Raw genomic sequence first — 17835 nt, forward strand, 5'->3', positions numbered from 1 at the left:
TCTAAGGCTTCTGCCTTTTCGTGAATGACAGAACAAACTTTTAAGGCTTAAAGCCTTTGTTTTCCAACAGCCGTTTTTTTTTGGGGGGGCTTTAGGCCCTTTTCCCTTTTTTTTAATAATTTAACTAATAATTAATGATACCCATCTTTAACAATTAATAATATTAAAAATTATTAATATTTTCCTAATTGTATATCCAATTATTTATAAATAGAAAAGTAACTCAAAATCATTCACAAGTGTTTAAATCCGTAATAGAAGTATAATTTAAGATTATAAAAAAATTAAATTCTATATTTAGCGTGTCTTGAAACTTTTATAGATTTGAGAAGTGTTACAATCTTCCCTTCTTAAAAACTTTCGTCCTCGAATGTTGCTAGGGCCTTATTCTTGAGCTAACAATCATTCCTTAGGTCCTTGAACCTCTTAAGTTTTCTTAGCACTACTCACTCTTCCAAGGGACTTAAAATTTTGGCTAACTCCCTAAATTTTCAAAAATTTCTGCAGAGTTTCCCTTTTAAATTGGACTATCCAAAAAATATCCCTGTCACAAATACCACAACTACACCAAAAACAACCAAATATACCATAACAGGCCATTCATAGGCACCATACACAGCTCATAAATTAATCACTCACACTCTGGCAAGGAGGTACCACAATAACTAACATGAATCTAAAGCACAACACTTTAGCAAAAGCAATCACTTTAATGAATTAAATATACTCTGGAATAACTAAATACTACAACAACTAAGTATAATCTAGGAAGGATATAAAACACTTGCTAACTTGTATTTAATAAATGAAATATAAATGTCAAGCCAAACNCCCGCCTAACCTCGAAGAGGTAGAGACGAGATGGTCGACCTGGACACTCACTAGCGGTCCAATAATAATATGTTAACTGTGTGGGGAAATTATGGATTCATATAACATATTCTAATTCACAAAGCTGTAAAACAGGTGAACACCTTTTAACAATTAACAAAGGATTTTCAAGATTTTACTTTTCTTCATTTAATCAGTTCATCTCAAGCCATGAAAGGCGATGTCATCATTTAAGATTTCTCATGCATCAATATATAAAAGATATCATGCGCAAATCATACCGAGGCAACGACCCGATCCAACAGAAAGTAAATGTCCACTTGCCGAGGGTCGACGGCGCGCCTATAGATGCATCTATTAATCTGCCGAGGCGTTCGGCCCGTTCCAAAATAAACACACACAGATAGACAGTCAGTCAATAAGTCAACATGGAGCAATTATCCAAGAAAAGCCAACTCTCTTTAAATAATCTAAGGAAGCAAAGTTTAAGTCTTTTTAGAAATCCTTTTATAAATTTAATGTGATTTAAGCAATTCAAACCCTCAAAGGGGTTCACAATTAATCCAAATATAGCATGCTCAATCAATCAAGTAAGAACTTATCAGGGAGTGTTTATCGATATATATATCAATTCCTCTTTTAACAAAATTTTACAAGTAAGGTTAAATCTCTTTAGAAATTCATTTACAAATTCCATGTGACACAAGCAATTTGAGCTATCCAAGAATTTACAATTAATTCAAGTATTCATGCTTTTGGGTCCTAGCTACCCGGACAATAGCAAATAGTAGCTACGCACGGACCCTCGTCACCTCGTGCGTACGTAGCCCCCACAAATAGGAGCACATAACCAATTTAACTCGCTTATGGGGTAAATTCCCCCTCACAAGATTAGAAAGGAGACTCACCTCGCGCCGAAGACTCATAACCGGCATTCTACATTCTTCCGAAGGCTTGAACCAACGCACATTGCTCCAAAACTAGCCAATTAAAGACAAACTAATGAGAATACACTTAAGTACTTGTTAACAATGCAAATTATACCAATTCCCAACTTCGCTTAGTGAAATAACCAAAATGCCCTCGGGCCTACGTGCCCGGAATCCAAAATTTCTCGAAGACAAAGGTTACCCATGACCTTAGGAACTCAAATATATGATTTTCTCTTAATGCCATACTCAAAATCGTAGCTAAATTCCAAGAATATGATTTTCTAGGTTTTCCACCAAAACCCCACTCTTTATACTAATTTTCACGCCTAAATCCATGTATAAAAGATATATTTAACTCAAAAGCTAGTATATATTACTTACCTCATGACAAGTGACGAAAATGGAGTCTCCAAGCTGCTCCCCATCGACTCCAATGGAAGAAAAATGGGGTTGAAAAGAACTCAACCCCGAACTTAAAACATCCTCACTGCCCCAGTCATTTCCGCTTCAGCGGGACCCTGCCCGCTTCTGCGGACCGCTTGCCACTTCTGCGGCTCCCCTCCACACCAGGCCTTCCGCTTCTGCGGTTATCCAACTGCTTCTGCGGTTCCGCATCAGCGGATCAAGGGCCGCTTCTGCGGTCCTGGCTGCCCTCGCCCTCGTCCACTTCTGCGGCTTCCTCTCCGCTTCTGCTGTCCTATTTCCGCAGAAGCGGAAATACCAGATACCAGATCCCTTCAGCTGTTCTTCAACTTCCAAATTTGATCCGTTAACCACCCGGAATTCACCCGAGGCCCCCGGGACCCCCAACAATTCATACCAACCAGTCCCAAAACACATTACGGACTTGCTCGAGGCCTCAAATCACATCAAACAACGCTAAAACCATGAATTACACCCCGATTCAAGCTTTATGAACTTTGAAATTTCCAACTTCCACTTCCGATGTTTAAACCTATCAAATCATGTCCGATTGACCTTAAATTTTGCACACAAGTCATATTTGACATTACGGACCTACTCCAACTTCCGGAATTGGATTCCGACCCCGATATCAAATAGTCAACCTCCGGTCAAACTTCTCAAAAACCTTCAAATTTCTATCTTTAGCCAAATGGCTCCAAAATGACCCACGGACCTCCGAATTCACTTCCGATCGCGCTCCAAACTCCATAATCACCATACGGAGCTATACGCAGTCTCGAAATCCCAAACGGACATTGATAAAATTAAAATGCACTTCCAACCAAACTTATGAAATTCCTTCTAAAATGCTAACTTCCACAATAGGAGCCAAAACGCTCCCGGGTTATCCAAAACCCGAACCGGGCATACGCCCAATTCCGAAATCATCATACGAACCTGTTGGAACCTTCAGGTCCTGATTCCGAGGTCGTTTACTCAAAAAAATCCAATCCTAGTTCATTCTTTCAGCTTTAAGCTTCGGAAATGAGAATTCTCTTCCTGAATCAACTTTGAACTTCCTGAAATTTAATTCCGACTGCGCGTACAAGTCATAATACCTGAGGTGAAGCTGTTCATGGCCTCCGACTGCTGAACGGAGCGTTAGAACTCGAAACGACTGGTCGGGTCGTTACATTCTCTCCCACTTAAACAAACGTTCGTCCTCGAACGTGCTGAGAACTATACTGGAGTAGTCGGAAATCACTGGTTAACTTCTCATGCACCTTCCCGTGCTACCACAACTCAGTTGAGCACATCAGCTCGATCAATTCTGAAGATATTCCCTCTTATCAAGGTAAATAAGCCTTAGGGCCCAATTCCAACATCCGGAATTCTATGCCTGGCCTGTTTCCAACATACGAACACGGTATCAACCACCACACGTTGTACCCAATCATGATTGCATAACTTTGCTGAATTCACACTTTTTCATCATTTTACTCACCGGATCACGATAACATTTTCTGTTCCACTTAATTGGAATTCCACGAATCCGGTGCTCCCATTGCACCCCATAACACACACAGGTCTTACTCCAACTCTTACAACACCGTCACAACAGAAGAGATGTGAAGAAATTCATAATCATTGCCGAGTCGACCAATCATTGAGTTTATACTTCTGACAGGAAACATCACCATATTCTGAATGAAGTGGAGATCTTGCTCCTTAACATACTCTATATAGTCATATTGCACTGATCCTGAATCCAATGGGCTCATCTCGCCCAGTACGAACTGCTCAGGCAATAAGCCACCCCGGACATAATCAAAAGTCTCATGTAATACCACAATGTGCCAATAGGCTACCATTTTAGAATGCGATTCAAAAGGAAAATGAACTCTGAAAAGAATTACCTAACTCCCGCACTAATACGGAATTTCCCTAGAAAATAGGAAATAGAACACAATAAACAGGTATGGGGAACTGTACTGAACATTACGCTGTTGCAGCGTGCAACCCGATCCGAACACTCATAACCATGGCGGCGTGCCAACCGATCCATACGTAGAACTCAAATAAGGAGATATACATCGAGCTAAATTTGCTCATTATACAACATACCAAATATCGGTCATAAGCACGCTAAGTGCATAATACCATCCCTGAGGGAACATATCGCGTCATAAGCCACAAAACTCAAACACAACTGAGGTGCGATACAAGACCTAAGTCTCAAGAGCCATCCTGCTCACGTAACATCATCGCCACGCGGAACCTTAACACATAAGAATTTACCAAGCCGTCTCACAACTCATACGGCGCAATACATCATTTCATGAAATATGTCTGCCAATGAAATAACACTTTGACTACTCCCACATAAGGAGCGCATTACTGAAATGAACACAACTGGCCTGACATAGGGCCCAAATTCACATTTACACCCATCCACCGACCTCAAGTCGATCCTGAACACATGAAACTAAGCCAATAACTCTTCAAAGGCCCATACTACTTTTCCTTTTCTCATAACACACTAGGACAACCATCGTAACCGGAGCAAACCTCCACAGTCCATAACCCAATAAACAGAGTGCCCTCCAGGCATAAATTCTCAAATTAATTATATTACCACAATCCTCATACTCGGTCTAGATCTTAAATCAGTGAAGTGACTACGCGCCACATTTTATGAAACCTTCCTGTGGGACACTCCCCCATAATTTACCATAACAGTTTACTGGGTCCTACCTCCAACCCACCGACCGCACTAACGCTGAAAAGCGATCAAGAATCATTAACCATGATACAAGCCCCCTTTACTAAGCACCAATCTCAGGTGATGCTGAAGACAATGCCAACTTACCTTAAACACCGAAGCTCCCTTCCTGCTCATCCGAGCCCGAGACATTCCTTACCAGCACCAAGCCGCAACTTTGATCCTCACTTCGAATTCCCATGCTACTCACTGCACCGATGTGCAACATACGATAGAACACGATTTTAACATTAACATTTTGACACTTCATTATATAAGAACCTTCTACTGAACTCACTTCTGGAGTACCATAGCAGCACACAGGCGAATCTTTCATAACCGTAGAATATACCAATCTCTAAGCAGTGGTCTAAGCCACCATAGCCCCTCCCGGAATCTGCTTCCACACAACAAGCCATAACAATAGAAGGCTTCTGAATAACATCGATTGCGGCGGCTGACAAGCCTGATACGTACCATCACAAATCACTCACATAACTCGATCACACTGCAGAAACTGACTGCCAACACCAATGTGCCAAATTCAACTATGGCCAATAAACTACATTCTTCCAAATTATCCTTGATTGCCTTAAAGATATTACTGATTTCTTCCAACACATCACGTACTCCCTCTGCACTCATCCTGAGCGACTTCGAATCACGAGACCATGCTGTCTCAAATCCCACGAACCATTTCATATCTTTCAATTGCTACACCGCGAGCCAAAGCATCACAGATCGTTCTGAGTCTCCATTCATAAGCTANACTCTGGCAAGGAGGTACCACAATAACTAACATGAATCTAAAGCACAACACTTTAGCAAAAGCAATCACTTTAATGAATTAAATATACTCTGGAATAAACTAAATTACTACAACAACTAAGTATAATCTAGGAAGGATATAAACACTTGCTAACTTGTATTTAATAAATGAAATATAAATGTCAAGCCAAACCTAGGTTCACATACCTTGTTACTCAAATAAATATGGATATTTCTTCCCCATATCTTCCTCGACCTCCCACGTAGCCTCTTTTGAATCATGATTACTCCACAAAACTTTTACCGATGCTATATCCTTTGTTCTCAACTTTCTTACTTGCCTATCGAGAATTTTTATAGGTACCTCTTCATAAGTCAAGCCTTCTTTAATTTCTATGGTATCGGTAGGTATTATATGCGACTCATCATGAATGTATTTTCTAAGCATAGACACATGAAAGACAGGATGAACAAAGGACAACTCAACGGGCAACGCCTAGCTCATAAGCCACATTTCCCTTCTTTTCGATAATCTCATAAGGTCCAATAAATCTAGGACTAAGTTTTCCCTTCTTACCAAACCTCATAACTCCTTTCATTGGTGAAACTTTCAAAAACACGTTATCACCAACCATGAACTCTAAGTCACGATGCCTCTTGTCAGAATAGGGATTTTGACGACTCTGAACCATTTTTAGCCTTTCTCTGATTAGCTGAACTTTCTCTAAGGCCTCACAAACAATCTCTAGATCAATCAACGGCACCTCTGCTGGTTCAAACCAACCCACTAGAGACCTACATCTTTGCCCATACAACGCTTCATAAGGAGCCATATCGATGCTGGCCTAAGAGCTGTTATTGTAAGCAAATTCTTTAAGTGGCAAGTGATCATCCTAATTACCTCCCAAATCTATAACACATACTCGCAACATATCTTCGAGAGTCTGAATGGTCCTTTCTGCCTGGCCATCGGTCTGTGGATGGAAAGCGGTGCTCAAATTGACCTTGGTACCTAATCGTTTCTGAAATGCCTGCCAAAAATGCACCGTGAACTGAGGGCCTCTGTCAGATATGATTGAAACTCGAGTACCATGCAATTTGACTATTTCTTTGATGTACAACTACGCATACTGCTCTACAGTATCTATCGTCTTTACTGGTAGGAAATGTGCGGACTTTGTCCGCCGGTCTACAATAATCCAAATTGATTCATGCTTACGGTATGTGCGAGGTAGACCTACTACGAAATCCATATTAATCATCTCCCGTTTCCACTGTGGTATCTCTATATCTTGAGCTAGGCCACCAGGCCTCTGATGCTCGGCTTTGACTTGCTGGTAGTTCAAACATCTATCCACATGATCAACTACTTGCTTCTTCATGCCTTTCCACCAGTACAACTCTTTCAAGTCCAAATACATTTTTGTAGCACCTGGGTGGATAGAGTACCTCGAACTATGAGCTTCTTCCATTATGGACTTTCTAAGCCCATCTACATCATGCACACATAACCGATCATTCAGCTTCACAACTTCGACACTTCCTACAGTGAAAGCAATGATTTCTCTGTTTCTAACTCCTTCTTTTAACGTCACTAAGTACGGATCTCCATCTTGCTTAGAGAGGATTGCGCTAAGGCATAAGCAGTTATACTTCCTTCTTCGGTCTCCATCATTTGCCAGTTTTTGAATTTCTCGACCCAAAGTTCGCCTTTGTACTGCAAGATGGGCCAAGACACCCATTGACTTCCTACTAAGTGCATCTGCTACCACATTAGCTTTGCCCGGGTGATAAAGGATATTGATGTCATAATCTTTCAATTGCTCAAGCCCCCTTCTTTGTCTGAAATTTAATTCTTTTTGCTTGAAAATGTACTGGAGGCTTTTGTGATCTGTAAACACTTCAGAATGCTCGCCATAAAGGTAGTGTCACCATATCTTTAATGCAAACACCACTGCTGCAAGCTCCAATTCGTGTGTGGGGTAGTTCTTTTCATGATTCTTTAACTGCCTGGAAGTATAAGTAATAACTTTTCCATTTTGCATAAGAACACAACCGAGACCAACTCTAGAGGCATCACAATACACTGTGAACCCACCCGAACCTATCGGCAAGGTTAATACAGGTGCAGTGGTCAACCTCTTCTTTAACTCTTGAAAACTCTGCTCACAAGTGTCTGACCACTGGAACTTAACTGCTTTCTGAGTCAATTTAGTTAATGGAGCTGCAAGTGAGGAAAACCCCTCTACAAACCTTCTATAGTAGCCAGCTAACCCCAAGAAACTCCTGATTTCGGTTGGAGTTGTCGGCCTAGGCAAGTTCTTGACTGCTTCTGTCTTCTGAGGGTCTACTTTTATGCCTTCACTAGATACCACGTGGCCTAAGAATGCCACTGAATGTAACCAGAACTCACATTTTGAAAACTTGGCATAAAGCTCATTCTCCTTCAAGGACTGTAAGGCTATTCTGAGGTGTTCTGCATGATCTTCCTTGCTCTTAGAGTATACCAAAATATCGTCTATAAACACGATAATAAAGGTATCAAGGAATGACTTGAAAACTCTGTTCATGAGGTCCATGAATGCAGCTGGGGCATTTGTCAACCCGAAGGACATTACTAGAAATTCATAGTGCCCGTAGCGAGTTCTAAAGGCTGTTTTAGATATATCTTTTTCTCTGATTCTCAACTGATGGTACCCCAAACTCAAGTCTATCTTTGAAAAGTACTTTGCACCCTGAAGTTGATCAAATAAATCATCAATCCTTGGCAGTGGATACTTGTTCTTAATGGTAACTTTATTCAACTGTCGATAGTCGACGCACATTCTGAGAGACCCTTCTTTCTTCTTGACAAACAGGACCGGGGTACCCCACAGTGAAACACTCAACACTCGGCCTGATGAAGCCCTTGTCAAGAAGGTCTTTCAACTGTTCTCTCAACTCATTAAGTTCTGCTAGAGCCATCCTATAAGGAGGTATAGATATGGGCTGAGTGCTTGACATGAGATCAATGCCAAAGTCTATGATTCTTTCAGGAGGAAGTCCGGGAAGGTCATTTGGGAAGACTTCTGGAAATTCTCTAAGAACTGGCACAGACTGAAGAGCTAATGGTTTTGATTCTGGATTAATGATGTGAGCCAAATAGGCGAGACACCCCTTACTGAACATTCGTTGTGCCTTAAGGTAAGAAATAAACTTACCTACAAGCGATGCTGAACTACCCTTCCACTCTAAGACCTCTTCATTTGGAAAATTGGAACCTGAATATCTTGGCACGACAATCTAACATGGCATAGCAGGAAGATAACCAATCCATACCCATGATCACATCAAAATCCACCATTTCTATCTATATGAGATCGGCTTTGGTGTTGCGACCTTGGACTGAAACTATACAACCTCTATAGACTCTTTGACTTTCATTGACTCGCCAACTGGAGTAGATACTAGGAATGGCTCACTAAGTTGTTCAGGTTCTAGCCCGAGGTTAATTGCAAAGAATGAAGTCACATATGAAAATGTTGAACCTAGATCCATTATGGCATAAGCATTATGTGATCAGACTAAAAGTATACCTGTAATAACTTCTCCAGATGCCTCTGTACTCTGACGATCAAGTGTACCAAACAAACGGGGTTGTCCCCCCTCCCTGAGTAATTCGATCTGCACCTCTGCCTGCCCCATGCCCGGTCTGATGAGAACCACGAGCCTGAGGTTGTGCAACTGCAGTAGTTGAGGAACTAGAAGGACGAGTTGATCCACCACTAAAATTACATCGCAACCTTGGGCAGTTGGCCTTTATATGACCAATGTCTCCACAATGATAGCAACCATGAAACCTGAGCTTGCACTGACCTGAATGTTGCCACTTACATGTTCCACAAAGACCTTGTTAGTGTGAATGTTGCTCGGCATGACTCTGGCTATGTGAGGATGATGTCCTAAAATTCTGATTCTGGCGAGACTGGTTTCCAAAACTCAGAGTACGTCTGAAGGAAGACCCACCACCTGACTAATGACTGGACTGAGCTGGTGCTAACGACTCCTTATCAGAAGAATCCCTTCCACCTCCGCTGGATGTACCATTAAACCTGCCCGTTGTCCGGGCTTTCTTGATATGCTCTTTTTCTTCTCTCCTTTGTAGTCTGTCTTTTTCTAAGTGCTTGGCGAATCCCACAACAGAGGAGAAAGTTGTCATTCCTACGCTGCAGCTGATGTCGTATCCTTAATGTGGTAAGCCAAACCGCCAACAAACCTGCGAATCTTTGCCTTTTCTGTCTTAACCAGGTGAGTATCATGCTTAGCTAACCTTATGGATTCCATGTAGTACTCTTGCACACTTTTATTCCCTTGCTTGAGATGTTCGAACTATGTAGCCTTAGCTTCCCTATCCTCTTCCGGGGTAAAGTTAGCCATGAAGGCCTCTTCAAATTCTTTCCAAGTAGGCGGACCATCATCTTCATCTCTTTCCTTTTCCCACATCTCAAACCAAGTGTCGGCCACATCTCTAAGCTGGTAAGCAGCCAGCTCCACAGCTTCATCATCAAATGCTTTCATCGTTTGGAGGGTTTTCTTGACACCCTCCAGCCACAACATTGGATCTTCATCAGCTATAGAACCATGGAACAATGGAGGACTTAGCTTCAAAAATTCATTCACTCTTGAGGACTCAGAATTGTTCTGTCTATTTGATTGAGGTGGAATCTCATCTCTTCTCTTGTTCTGGTTGGCCATGAAGGCTTTAAACATCTCCATAGCACTTTGACAGCATTAAACATCTGACCCATCTCTGGAGATATAGTTGTTTGAAGCGGAGCTGCTGTTGGGGGGCACTGGATCCTGAGGTACTGGATCATCATGTTCCACTGCTTCTTCATGTTCAACCTAGGGTACTTGAACCCCCTTTGTGGATTTACCCTTCCTTTTTTGAGTTGAAGCCTTCTTAGTTCTACCTTGAGCAACAATAGTAGCAATAGTTTCTTGAGCAACATCTTGAGTGTCGGTGTCAGAGTTACGAGTACGGGCCATTTCTGCGAGTTTTGGAGAAAATAATACATTAGATAATTTCTTAGAGGTAGGATCTACTGCACGATCTAAAGTATGAAAAAAAAATGAGACTTTTCCTAAATGTTTGTAGCCACATGTTTATAAGTATGGCGCGCTTCATACCCATAAACAAGACTCTACTAACACGGCTTCATAGACCCCTAGGACTCCATAAACCTGAGGCTCTAATACCAAGTTTGTCATGACCCATTTTCTGAACAAGCTGTGACCGGCACCCGATCACTAAACATGACCGAGCGAACCATCTGTGCGTATCAAATCTATTATAACTTCAAACTTTATATGCAACAAGGCAATACTTTAACCAAATACTTTTGATTAATTTAAATATTTAAAATAAATCAACTCCAAAACTTTATTCGTAGTAACTACTGAAATACTACTAAGTTATTATCAGAAAACATCTGAATCTTAACCCACCGACTGTGTCTATGAAGCCTCTACTGATAAACTGACGCACTGCTTAGGACATGAGATTTCTTGGCCAGCTCTCTAGGTAAACAAAGAAATAACTAAATAAAGATGACTCTCAGGAATACTCCACGAACAAAAGCTGAGCTCACCCATAGCACCGGAAGGGAGGGAAGTCCTAAACTATAGCCAGCTCGCCTGCAAAATTGGTTCCTACGTTGTACCGTAGACCAACATAGGTTCCCAAAAGAGAACGTCAGTACTATCCATTATACTCAGTGAGTCTCAACGACAGGGGACGAAACTTTAATAAAATATACATTACGAGCAAAGATTCTAAATGCATGAGAAACATAAAACTTCTACGAAAAATTCTGAAATAACTGCATAATAGCACTTTATGAATATTTTAAAATAAGTTCTTATATTTTTCTTTTTTAAAAAAAATACTTCACTTCATACTTCGGGAGTTCCAACAATCCTGACTTATTTTTGTCTTAGTCACCGTGTGATCGGCATGGGTTTGATCCCAACCTGATCGAATAGGCCCAATTCACGTGATGCCACTCGCTTCATGATTCTCAACGCTCATGTACCACCTTAGCTTGGCTAGGCAAATTCTCAGCAACGAGACCCTCGGTGCGTGTGCTCCCTACTTTGGCACAAGTAGTTTCAGGAAGTCAACTCCTTGGTCAGGACCCTCGCCCTGGACGATGACCCCTTCTCAAAATAGAGGATACTCCCAAAAATATTTTCTTTCTAAAACTTCTTCTTGTGGCTTTTCAAGTCTAAATCTTTCAAACATACTTATTCTGGACCCTTATAAGGTATGGCATAAGAATGAAATAAACATTCAAAATTATTTATAAAGATTCTTGCTTCTTCATGAATTTTCAACATGAAAATGGCATATAAGAATAACACAAAAATCTGAAAATTTATACACATATATCAAAATAATCATCTAAACTTTATCTAGAAAATAATTCTAAGCTAATAGGTATTTACTCACTCCAATTAAGTATATAGTAGCTCTTTTATGCAATTCATCAAACACCTTGTATGCGTATTTTTGTGAGTTAAACCACTTTAATAAAAGGGTATATCAACTCACCTCAATACTCCTTGAGCCAATTTCGTAGACCCCAATCCAATTTATACCCATCAAATAATTGATTGTACAACAACCAGTGCATTTTAATTAATTTTAAAGTTTCACACCTAAACACAAAATTTACTGTTGATATAGAGGAAGAAGAAAATTAACTATTCAATTCTTGCCTATTACCACTGTAGGATAATTGACAATAGGGAATTTACATACCTGAATTCAAGAATTAGTGATTGGTAAAGAACCCTAAAATTTTATTTTGATGTCTGCGTAACAGAACAGTGTTCTGTTTCTCGTCTAAGGCTTCTGCCTTTTCGTGAATGACAGAACAATCTTTTAAGGCTTGAAGCCTTTGTTTTCCAACAGCCATTTTTTTTTTGGGCTTTAGGACCTTTTCCCTTTTTTTTAATAATTTAACTAATAATTAATGATACTCACCTTTAATAATTAATAATATTAAAAATTATTAATATTTTCCCTAATTGTATATCCAATTATTTATAAACAGAAAAGTAACTCAAAATCAATCACGAGGGTTTAAATCCGTAATAGAAGTATAATTTAAGATTATAAAAAAAAATTAAATTCTATATTTAGCGTGTCTTGAAACTTTTATAGATTTGAGGTGTGTTACAGTTCTCATTTTTACAATTACCATAATAATGACTATTATTATTTGATCAGTGGCACGCCCATGTTCATTGGTCAACCACTTGTCTTCATGTTCATTGGTAAACCAGTTGTCTTCATTCGACTTATTATGCACTGCTACAACATTCACTTCAAGAATGGTGCAAATCGAGTGGGACATGCTTCATGCTTTTTCATGAAAAATATGTTATTTTTCTTTAGTCATTATTATATCATCAATATGGTGCATTGAGACTTAAACTCAATGCCTTACCCATACACAAGTGTGTTTGGTTAAATGTGTCGGAACTAAAAACCAATATCATGACCTTATCATCATGGTGCACCAGGACTCAAACCCGATGCCTTACCCTCAACCAGTGGCAAAATAGGCTAAACCGTGTTGAGGCTCACCCTCAAGCATTTAAAAATGTTAATTATCACACCGCTGTTCATATAGTTATTACAATCAGTAAGCAATATTTGCTTGTGAGATGGACATGTACCACATATATATATTCAAAGTATAATAGTGTATCAAGGTAAGACTATTTAGTGACTTTGATAAAAAAAAAAAATTCGTTTCTGAATACAGAGAGTAATACATAGCACCTACTAAATATTATTGCTATACCTTTTAAAATAACAACTAACAGTTAGGTGAAACTCTCTAGATGTGAACTTATACCTCTGAATCCCATTCAAATTCATCAAATTTGAGACTAGAAAAGAATTACTTCCCAATAGAATTAAATGCAACAACGGTCACTTTTGCACAAAGTACGTGTGGTAAACTTAAAAATTTCATTAAGAGGGAATAACTCCTTATAGGCTTTATAAAATAAAATTATTTTGGATGTACAAAGGCTAATAAGAAAGAATAGCCTTTTAATTCTCAAATTTTGAATTACGTGAAAACAACTTGTGCATCATGCAGTGGTTAGATTACACTACTTTAGAAACTAAAAATAGTACGTATGAATTGATCTTGCATATGCGAATCAAATTAATTTAGTTTGAAAAATTGGTAGAAAATTATTTCCAAATCCTAAATATCCTAGCAGAAGCATACCTGATTATATGCCTTTTTTCTTGGTTCTCGTAATGAGATGAATTTAAAACATGGGCTAACTTACCAACGACATGAAATGTCAACCTATCACTTGGCAAATAAGCAAAAGCAATTGTAGCTTCCATGGAAGGTTTTCACTTCTTTTAGGAAGTATTAGAAGAATATAGCAATTCGTGTCGATAACGTGTTAAGAAACTAAACTCAAAATAACAATATGAAATAAGAAAATAGACAAGAATGTAAAGAGCAAGAGATGAGAGCTTCTTATTTCTTTCAAATGTTTCAAGTGTGTACAACGTGATGCCCAAACCCTCTATTTATAGGATGACATTGAGGTAATACAAAGGGATGTCATGAACATGGTATTAACTATTGAGAATATGGGGGAAGATCATGGGGAGGTTATGAAGGTGCGGGAGTTACAACTATAATGGTGAAAAATAGTGGGGATTATCTACATAATAAAAAAGAATAGTGGGAGTTATGCTTGATTAGTGGACATAACCGAGCTAATGATAGAGGCAAGAACACTTTCCGGCCAAGTCCCATTAATTGATCATAACGATATCGTGAAAATGCTGCACGGACTTCGAATCACATGAAGCCCATATAGATGTCCACTCCTATTTCCTCTAAAGCTCTCCCTATGGGGAACACAATCAATCCATACAAGGACCTCCATATAATATGTATTTCATAACAAACAATCACTTTTTCTATCTTAGTGAAGGTTTGATGGTCTGAGTGGTTAATGATACTGGACTCAGTGGACATACTATGAGTTGTTAGGTCTTTCTTTCAAGTCTTTATCATCCCCTTTTCTAGAAATCTCTTAGCCAATTAACGTTCTTTTCTTTTTCTTTTTCTTTTTGGTGCATTAATGAATAAAAAGGGAGCCACAATCTAGGTAAGGCAAGTAAAAGACATAAATTAATAGAAAAGAACGCTACTTTCTCTGCTAGCAAATTTTTATGTCAGTTCAATTTGTTCTTCTTCCCTTGCTTGCATGATCAAGTCTATATTTGTACATATTTTTTTGTATTTAAAAGTGGACTAACAATCAAGTCAATGTAATCTTTACTATTAATTTGATGAATTAATACCAATGTAGATATATTCCCTTGTCAAAGCTCCAACTTTGGTCTTTAGTTATAAGGCGCGACACATGATATGCTGATTAGATGAACGTTATGGTCTAAACTTTGTTACCGACAAAGCTGGTAACAAAGTTAGGAGGATGGTAGAGAGGCCGGTCCATACACCTGGGAGTTTCAAACTTGTGGGCCTATTGGTGTTGGACTAGAATTCGACAGGAAATTTCTCCGATATAATAAAATAAAATAATAATAATAAAAAAATAATTCATTCCCCTGTCAATATGTAAGTTGGTTAGCCTAATGGAGCTTCCGAGGAGTCTGGAAACTCCAAATTAACAGTTCATTAATCTCTATTAATAGCAAACAATATCACTCTAAAGTCATGTCTATAATTTTCTTGCTTTTGCTTTTAGAAAATACGTATTTATATTATATTTTCCGTTGTCAACTTTTGTGCATTCATAGAGGTATCTTTCATTGTCAACTTTTGTGCATGCACCTTTTATTAAGCAATAGTATTGGGATCGAATGAGATTGTTGGGCGGTATTCTTTTACGTTTTTGTCAATATCAACTAGCTACTACAATTTGCAACATTTGACTGTGGTTCTGTACCAGTTACATTAGACCAGTTGTTTTCATTTAGATTAAAGAAAAACATGAAAACCTTTGCTTTCAGGTAAAATTCAATTAATTTTAGTACAAAAAGGAAACATAACAACCAACTACAAACAACTATGTCTCCAACCAATCGCCACTTTCTTTTTCTCTTGCACATGATATTGTTTTAATTTTTTTCAGTTGATAAACAAAGATTGACTGATTTATCATCCTAAAGAATCTAAAGTAACTGAAAAATTTTCAGAGGTCCAGTTGGCGCAGGGTTTAGGCCAAAAGAGGTGTGGAGAATATGACCCTTGATAGGAAGGTGTGAAGGTCAAAAATTAGGGTAAGATTAGTAGGTAATCGAGTGTGTGCCTTCCCCATACCAGTAATATTAGTAGGTAGCCTTGTTTCCTATTAGTGTTAGATCTCTATTACTACATGTTGATCACTTCGCTTGTTTCCTTATAATCTTGCTGTTGTTACTGCTTTCTGTTTATCTTTCCTTGAGCGGGGGGAGGGGGTCTATTGGAAACAGCCTCTCCACCCTCAAGGTCGGGTAAGGTCTTAGACACTACCCTCCCCAGAACCCACTTGTGGAATTGACTGAGTTTGTTGTTGTTGTAATTGGCGCACGGTTTAAGTCTCGGTAAATAATAGGTCCATTCCTCTACCTTTCTCTAATTTAATAATTTTTTTGTTGGCAGTAGAGTTCGAACTCGTGACGTCCGCCTGAGCGAGAATGTAAAACGTTTTTACTAATCTTAACTTGGCTTCTGATGAGTATTAGAAATTCCAGTCTTACCAACAGAACTAAGACATGACAAGTGGATACTCAAATTTCCAGCTCAGATTAACAACTAGCAGCTCATTGTAGGGATTTGGTTTTTCCTGACAACTAGACACTTTTGATTAATACTTATTATTTTACTGCAATTACTCATTTGCCATGAGTTGTATTCTCTGTCTCATTGCATAAAACATTAAGTTTGTTACCATTTATAAATCCTTTTTGCATGTCTTTTATCTATTTGTTTGGACTCAATTGAGTGATGATGATAATATAATCTAACCTCCACTTTCTGTCTTCTTTTCAACCTTCTATTTGATGTGTGTATCAAAAGCTACAATGGAGTATTTTTTTCATATATTTATTCTGTGAGTAAAGAAGCACAACAAAGAAAAATGTTTGTTAGTCCAAAAAGAAGAGTCAATTGTGCTTTTACTAGCTCCTTTTAGATCCTCTTTTTTTTTCTTCATAATAGTGGTGGCGGGGTTTATTTGTCTGCACCTCAACTATTTTATTATGTATCTGTTATACCCCATTAGTACGTGTATTGCGTAACTCTGCACACTACAACTTAGCAGATGAAAAGAGATTATCTAGAGTTTTTTTATCTCTATTGGGATTTGAACCTCCTGACTTTCATCGACCATTAGGCCATACCCTACTTCTTTTTCCACTGATTCTTATTTTACATACACAAAGTGCAGTGTTCCTAAAATATTCAATATGAAGCAAGGTATCAGAATCTAGTTGGAAAAGGGGTAAAGGAATATAAAAGCACAAAACCTATGGGTTGTGAGACAAGGTATGTGGTCTTAATATATCTAAGAGAATTATTATATCAATTAAGAATAAAGTGGCAAAGTGCTATCCTATATATGCAACTAGCAAAAAGGTAGTAGTACTTTAGAAAAAGGAAATAGTGGGGCAGTTTTGTCATTTACCGGAAAAGCTCATATGAATGGTCATATTGCCTTAAATTCTTTGGCTTAATGGAGGGGACCAAAATATAATGAGGAGAAAATGTTGGTGGGCATTAGGATTTTCATTAAACTTCCAACAGAAAATTGACATGGTAATACCACCAAATAGCAAACACCAATTGTAAGTGGTGTGACGAGGGAGAAGTAATGGCGAAGTCCGAAATTTTCTCAAGGGTGTTCAAACTTAAAAGAAGTAAAAAAAATCCGAAAAAGAGTATCGATATGTGTTATGTACCTCTAAAATCTGATATTTTACCTATATACGCAATGTAATTTTACGACAAAGGGTGATCGACCAGCCTTACCAAAATCATTTCACAAGAAGAATATGGAAAACACATGAAGGGTGGGTTTTTGAATGGCGGACAAAATAGCAGA

This window comes from Nicotiana attenuata, chromosome 7 (assembly GCF_001879085.1).
Source record: "Nicotiana attenuata strain UT chromosome 7, NIATTr2, whole genome shotgun sequence".
Classification (NCBI taxonomy): Eukaryota; Viridiplantae; Streptophyta; class Magnoliopsida; order Solanales; family Solanaceae; genus Nicotiana; species Nicotiana attenuata.